An 8,746-nucleotide genomic window follows, 5' to 3' on the forward strand; every position below is an offset into this window, starting at 1 on the left:
ATACAGCTTATACTACGTGAAAGGTGTATTTTTATAATTCGAGTTGACAAAACAAAAACATTTTATTTAAAATGTATACTAAATTAAGCGTATTACGGTATCGCATATGATATCTATACTCGTGTGGGATTTTCTTTATGTTAATATGTTAATAATATTATACCTGCTACTTTTTTTTTAGAATATTTCGATTTCTATTGAACGAGTTGCACATCTTTGCAAACATTTTATGGTTTCTTCTTATAACCACAAGTTTTGCAATAAATTATTGTTACTGTTTATTGTTACTATATAAACTTACCATATTAACATGAGAACCCCACTGATATTATTGTTGTATAATTGTTGGCAGGTAACCATATTAATGATTAACTCGTAATAACAATGTTATTTTTAAAAAAAAAGTAAAATAAAGGTAATATACTCCATGGGCGGTAGTCGTAATATATTATATTCTTTTAGAAAAGCGTTTGCAGCGTTTGTTTTTTTTTCAACTATTTTCCTGTTCCACATATCAGATATAAATATTATATATTTATATCCTTTTAGCATTCTTCTTTGAATATGTATTGATCAATATTGTGAAAAAGTAAACATACGATTTCATATTATTTCAATGTTTAGTAATTGTTTTTACGTTAGTTTTTAAATAATACATATAAGTATATAAAACATAAGAATATTACATTATGTGTAAAAAAAATATATCGATCAATACATTATGCAATACAAATTGGTGACTATTGTTATAAAATTAAATCGAACAATAATATTAGAATAAAAAAAAAAAACTAAGAAAATCACTTTGCTGTACCAATAAGTAGCTATTATTTATAGGTTTTGAGTGTATCTCGACATTGAATAGGTCAAAGTAATGAATGTGTTTGATTTGAATTTAATGATAAATCATCACATACGAAAAACGATTCCGAACGGATATACTAAACTATATTCGTATAGTTGTGTATATTTTTAAGAATATTTTTTTGTATACATACATATATTGCAATTAGTATTACGGTTGATGATTGAATTAGTTTTTGGCAAAAAATCATAATTTATTATTATATTATTATTAATTATTATATTTTAAGTCAATTTTGACCCGACAGTATAAAAGACTGTTTTGACAGTAAATTATAAGATATGTAAGGAAAAGTTTCAAGTCCCTAAAAATAATGTATTTTGAATTATAATAAATTTATTAAAATCGTTATTTTTCGTTAAAATGTTCTATTTCAAATGTCTTCAATAAAACATTGTATAAATAAAATTGCTGTAAGAACAAAAATGTATGTTAAACCTTAAACCTTGTATTATATTTTCCAAGATACAATATAATCATCATAGGCATTTGAAGTTCAAATTTTAACATGATTGGATTTGGGTATTTAAACAAAAAAATAACGATTTTTAGTTATTTTGTTGTAATTTAAAAATCTATGTAGGGACTTGAAACTTTTAAATTATTATTAATTTGTTTTAGTTTACGTAATGATATTTTAAAAATATTTAAATTAATTTTGGGCTCGTGCCTACTCATACCTACTCGAATTTATTCACACCGTTCTATGCGGTGTGTTGATATTGACTTAGGGGAAAAAGTTAATAACAATAATACAGCCAATTTAACTGATTTATGTGATACCTACTATAATAATAATTAATATATTAATGCAAAATTTGCAGAAAAAAATTAATTAACCTACCGTATTACTAACAATAAAAAACATCACTATACGTACTAACAAATAGCAATACAAGTATACAATAAAATAAACTTATAAATTAAACTGATAGATAATCTTCGATCAAAATCATTTTTCGTATGCAATGATTTATCATTAAATTCAAATTTAATACATCCATTACAGTACCATTAAACACATTCAATTACATTGACCTACTGAATGATGAGGTGCACTAGATGCCTGTATAGCAAATCAATTATTTACTTACCTACTGTTTTTTTCTCCCGATTATTTTGAAAAGTAATATAATTTTTTCTAAGTGCGATCTTCTAAAAGTATATAACTTGATCCGATTCGCTACCAGAAACCATTCTCCAAGTTAAAGATCGAACTAATAGTTCAACTATAAAAAGTTTACACAAAAAATAACACATTGTAAAACTAGTGAATCGCTCAGCTCAGAATACAAATATAACCTTCTAGAAAAAAAGACTACTTTAAACGCGGCAAATATATTTATTATTTGTTAAAGAAAACCAAGTACCAACCCATATTTAATATTATTATTATGTCCCATCTGCACTGACTTATGTAATCGAAGAATATTTCAAGTTTGAACATGACGAACATAACAAATAATATTAAATATTATATTTATTATTTATAACGCAAACACTTTAATGCGAACTCAAGTCGTCCACATATCACATGTCGTTTTTTTAGAAACAGTTGAGGATTCCATGAAATTAGATATTATACAGCCGAGACGACGGTCAAAACGATAAACAGCTTGATGAATATAAATACGTAATATTCCCGGAAAACCTGTCATTCTGGGAGACTGATGAAATCAAACTTTATTTAAACATTCTCTGAAAAATATTTCAGATTTAATTTTATGCAACGTGTTAATATAATAATATTATATTTAAACATATTATAAAGTAGGAATATTATTTTAATAAATTGGCATACCAACATAAAACTATTACATTCGTATTCTGAATAATATTCGATTCATTAGGGCTAATTCAATATTATAGAACCGTCTAGAAGACTATACACACATCTGTTTTTTATAAATAATGAAAATTTTAGAAACTTTACTCTCTAGGACTCCAAACAAATATTAACAAGTAATGAAGTATACGCATGGTAAATCTACAGACTAAAATACAAGTAGCAACGTTTCGAGATTTATCGAGTTTGCGTAATTCCGCATGGTTGAATATTAAATTATACCTACTTTACTTCCTTTGAAGACGAAAAATCAATAGCAGTAAAATCGAACATTATGTTTTATTTCATCATCATGCATTTATGCCTACTGCGGTTACCTACATAATGAAAATCGCGATAAACGTAGTTTGATGCTCGAATTGCCAATAATAATGCCTATAATTTATCGTCTACTTACTATTATTTCGACGATTTTCCTCTAACGGGTACAAAAATAATATATCAAATTTTTAAAAATATGCACTTAAATATATTTTTTCTTTTGTTCTAAATTTGTTGTACTTACATTTTCTTGAATATCGAATATTTTTGTCTGCGTGTCTATACATAAACAATACTTGCCTAGTTGCCTACAATTTATGGTTACTTTTAATATTTAAAATAATAATCATTATTAAGTGCATTTTATACATATCATAATAATAATATGTAATATTTAGATTGATCTTTTTCAATGATTACCTACTTAATTTTTTTATAATCTTTTATCGATTTTAAAATTTGAATATGCCTCGATAAAACATTTATTAAAATTTTTAATAAGTATTGCATTACCAAAATAGTATAATAATAATAATAATAATAATAATAATAATTGATGGTTCAAAACAACTTGGAACGAAATACATAGATACTAAGATACACATACATTATAGGTGTACGTCGTAAAGTGTAATAGTTTAAATGTTGATGATGAATGATGATGTATTGTTTTTCGCAGCCAGGTTTAACGAAGATTGCGTCGTAACAATATTACGTTTTTATTTTACAAAATGTCGTATCTCACGCTGAAAACGTCTTAAACAAATTGACGTAAAAATCGATCAAAAAAAAAAATAATAATAAAATAGAATAAAATAGAAAAAAATAAGATAAAATAACTTATGTAAGTTTTACATTTTACAAAAACTCATTTTTTATAGCATTAAATTTATTTATCTTACAACCAGATACTCATTGATTTTAATATTCAACAATTTCAGCGTGCCAGTTCACGGTGTTCTAGTTTACGCACAGCATCACAGCACTATACCGGAGGACAGTGACAGAAAAAGGATCATTATTTATTATTGCATCTTTGTCCCTGGACGGATGTTTTTTTGCGTAGACAATCGTCATTCGCTCTAATTGTTCAATGGAAACTATTTTTTTTAATTTTTACAAAGAAAAATAAGTCATATTGACACGTTATGCGTGATTAGTGAATACCCTCTTTGAATATTCATAAGGTATTCACTAGATATGGATGATACTATTATAACAATCGTCCTTCAAAGCTTAAAATACACATAATAATAATGATGTTTGGATGTTGTCTAAGTACGATTTATAGTTTGTTCATACTAGGACTACATTGAAAATGTGTTAAATTTATTGAATACAACAAACCGTCTATAGGAGCTCCTTGCGGCGCCAAAGTATAGGCAACTCATTTAGCTCTACTACCGATGTGTTCATCGTTCATCATCACTATAATATAATAATTATATAATATAATGTAATATTTCATAGGGTTACAAAACTTAACAGTTATTTAATTAAATTCATGATAATAATTGCCTAATATTATTCGTGAAATTTGATTTTAAAACTTTGTTGGTCATAATCATCATTCGTTTTTCCTTAAACAGTTATGTATATGTGTTGGATATAAGTTGTAATTTAATAAGCATAGATTTTTTCGGATGAGATTCTAAGTGATAAAACAGTCCATTTTTATCGACCGATATTCGATTAAAAATTAAAACACGGGTGGAGAAAATATTTACCACCTCACATCTGTATTAAATGACATTTTAACTGTTCAAAAACGTTCTGATCAGAACCGTTTTACAAATTCAACGGTTTTTCTCAAATTAATACTAGCAACATAATAATTACAGGATCTGCGCTCCATACCGTTTAAATGGCTGCAATAATAGTCTCTTGGCAAGTATTATTCAAAAATCATTAGTCAACGATATGTTTGATATTATATTATTATGTTATCGTACTTGCATATTATTTTTAATTATATTTTATTGTTTGTCAATCTCGTACAAATTACTAAACCACTGTTATTTTAAAATATTTTTTTAATAGTATGTACGGTACTTATCTCTCTAAGTAAGAATTATAATGAGTTAAAATAATTGTACTTAAGTTTGTTACACGTACCGTATCGTGCCATATCGCTATTTACCATTGTCTATTATTATTTATTCCTATCCAATATGGGTTAGGTATCCATATTGTACCTATTACTTATTACATACAGTTTAAAAAAGCTTTTTGATTTAGAGATTTCAAAATGCACTAATTGCAGTATCTAAGTGTGGTACTGATACTTGACAGTGGTGATAGTCGCATATTTTAAATTGTGCACGTGTGTGGGCATCGAACAAAATAAATTCCCACTGCAGTAGTGCAAAATTCACATGCAGAGCATGTATGCAGCGAATGTATAATATCATACATAATATATAATAAATTATATTACATTTGTACTAGTATAGAGTTTATTGAAACGCAAACGAATGATGAAATATAAATTACCTATAAAAATGCAAGCTAAAATAAAATAAAACAATATAATATTTTCTTATCAATAATACGTTATTTTTAAACCATATTGTAATGTTTACATAATGTATAATAATAAGAAACACGAGAGTAATAAATGATTTATACTTTATATTTAAAAAAAATAGTTAAAACTATAATTTTATAAAAAAAAACTTAACTAGATATTATCCTGTATCTATAGTTTACATACATACCTAATAGCATAGGTACGCTGTGTGTATAGTACATAAAATACTACTTCAAATTAAATAGAAAATTCCTACAGAAAATGTCTTTTTTGTTTTATATACATAAATAAAATACACATTCCGGCATTCAAATTTTTTCACTGACAATGAAAAGGAGGGGGTTAATCGAGATTAAAAAAATTGGTGTTTAAAATTGTTATGCATAAAATATGATTTTCAGATTGTCGTTAAAATTTCCCACTAAAATTTATTGCCCGGAGAAATTGACACCCTTACACCATTCTTCCTAAATATTCTGACTTTGTACCTTGTGTATTTCAATTTACGTATAGGATGATTCACCAACCATACGTTCATCCTTATTGTATCCTTTAAATACTAATTATTGAACATTTTGAATAGAATTAAAGTCGTTTTTTCGATATTAATATAGAATTTTAATAGTATTAAAGTACCTCTTGAAATAAACATCTGCGATATGATCAAAATATGGTAATAGATGGAATCTACTCTCATTCGGAATAAAGTAAACACTGTCTCATTAGTTATAAATTCCATGAAAAAAAGTTAAAATAAAAACTATAAATCCGCCAGTCGCCAATATATTATAATATCTTAAAGTATATTAGAAGTATCTTTAAAAAAAAAAATACTTAAAAATTCAAAAACTTGAAAAACAAATAAGATGTTTTTAATGGACTGTAAAAAACATCATATGGTGGGCAGAGCATCATCGTCAATCACACTGTATACACAAGTGTATTTAATAATATTATGGCCGCGTGAGTGCCAACTGCCAATGACGAATAATGTTTAATTGATCAATTTGATCACAATACTAATAGTCAGCTGCATTACTGTTGGCACGTATGCGTGATTTGTTTTATAAGACATTAAGACAATAATACTATTATTATATTTTACCTTTACGTTGTCGGACCTCGGTTACTCGGTGTTTCGTAAATACAGGCGGGTAACAGCAAGCGGGTGATGGAGAAGTAGATAATAATATATAATAATATGGTATATGCACTGAATATGCAATCCGAATGCGTTTCCTGCTGCAGTACGTCAAAGATGAAGTCGAACATGGACGCAGACGCGGCACGTATAATATAATAATAGTATTTGATAAATGATAATGTTATAGTATACGACATTCGATCAACTCTCGGCACTCTCACAATGGTACTTAATATGAGATGATGCAAGTGCGCGAGTACTCGGCGGACAGATATTGCTGACAAAATTTTAAATTCGCAAATTTTAAGTTTGTCAACAATAACTTATTAAGTCGTCGTTTATTCGATACCGATGAGGTCGCACAGATAATGTCTCCGCGGACTTTCGATTGCACTAATTCGGACCTGATCCGATCAACGATCTTCGGAGAGTAGTAGAGCACTAGAGCTGCACGTGTGCGGCGCGTCACCGACCGATTATAGCTGTACACGCCGTCGACGCGATCATCTATTATTAGAAGTGTGTATAGTAAAAAATAATAAAGCCCAACCCGAAGCATTAATCTACGCGTTTATTTGGGGACCACGAGTCACCACGTCAACTGGTCGTCCGTATACACAATATGATATACAGACTTATGAGATTCGTAGATATATCTTTTCTTGTTTATTATTGCAGCCTCCTACCGTTCACAATACATCTCTCGACTATAGCTGGGATATCCATTCACTTGTATGTATATCCGTCTCTATTCAGACTAGTTCCTCATTTACAATGATATCATGTGCTGAATTTTTTTTCGAGTCATCCATATGCTACAACTGTGCCATACAAATATAACAGCATATAACAATACGATACCTACCGTCGCGACGTTATATATACTTGACACTTGTATACATTAAATATTATATTGTGTAAGTTATAACACAATCGCTATCTATATACTTCGGCCATGCGATTGTTGTATTCAATATAAATATTATTAGTTACAATCATGGGGCCGTGTTAAAAAAATAAAAAAAAATAAATAAATAAATGTAACTAAAAATAAACCATCGTTATTACTTTCTGCAGCACTAGCACTGTTCTCGTCACTCTTGCCGATGACATATTATTATTATTATTATTACGAGAATTGCATAATATTATATTTATATTATAAATAACTATATATACACAATATATTATGATGTATGGTCGCAGACAATGACCTTTACACGACTCACTAGTCACCAGCCACCAAGCAATTGACGCTAGACCGCTATTAAGATTCTTCTCGGGTGTCGGACGTCCTGTACTTCGTGGCTTGTACACTACGATTTATAAACGTTAAAATATGTACAAATCCTCTCAAGAGGTGAGAACACTACGCAATTTAAATATTAAATAATAATTATAAATTCGTTTTGTTCTGTGAAAAAAAAAATAATAAAATTAAAACAAATATTGATAACATTTAAAAACTCGATTTTAAAACTTTTAGTTATTTAAATTATAATCAATATTTATAAATTAAAAATAAATTAAATTACTATTGCTACTTGCAATACTTCTTAGTTATTAAACTATTTATACTTCAAAATAAAAATCACTAATAGATATATATGTATAGTACATTATATAATAACATATTATAAAAAATACATAGTTTAACTTTGAGTATATTATCCTGAACTAAATAAATAAAATCAAGTTCACTTTTTTAATAATTATTATTACAATAAATAATGGCGACAAAAGTGAACTTAAATTAAACTAATTCAAGTCTCGTTCGATTGACAAATTGTATGTAAATTATAAAAAGTAAATAATTTCATATTTAATAATATTATCACATGTTCACTATATTACTCTCTAAGTACACAAAAATTAAAAATTAAATATTACTTTTGACCATTACAGTGTACAATTCCCATGAAGATGATGCCTAGAATACATTCAAGGCAGTTAGCGCCTATCGTAAAAGGTAACTCAGGTGTGGACTTAGGAATGGGTAAAAACATTCTCAGTAGATACCATGGAGAAAGGAATAAAATTCCCTTAAACTTGGACATCACTCCTTAACAAGACTTTGACTTAGGTAAAAGAAACGTAAGA

Source organism: Rhopalosiphum padi, chromosome 4, assembly GCF_020882245.1.
Source record: "Rhopalosiphum padi isolate XX-2018 chromosome 4, ASM2088224v1, whole genome shotgun sequence".
NCBI lineage: Eukaryota > Metazoa > Arthropoda > Insecta > Hemiptera > Aphididae > Rhopalosiphum > Rhopalosiphum padi.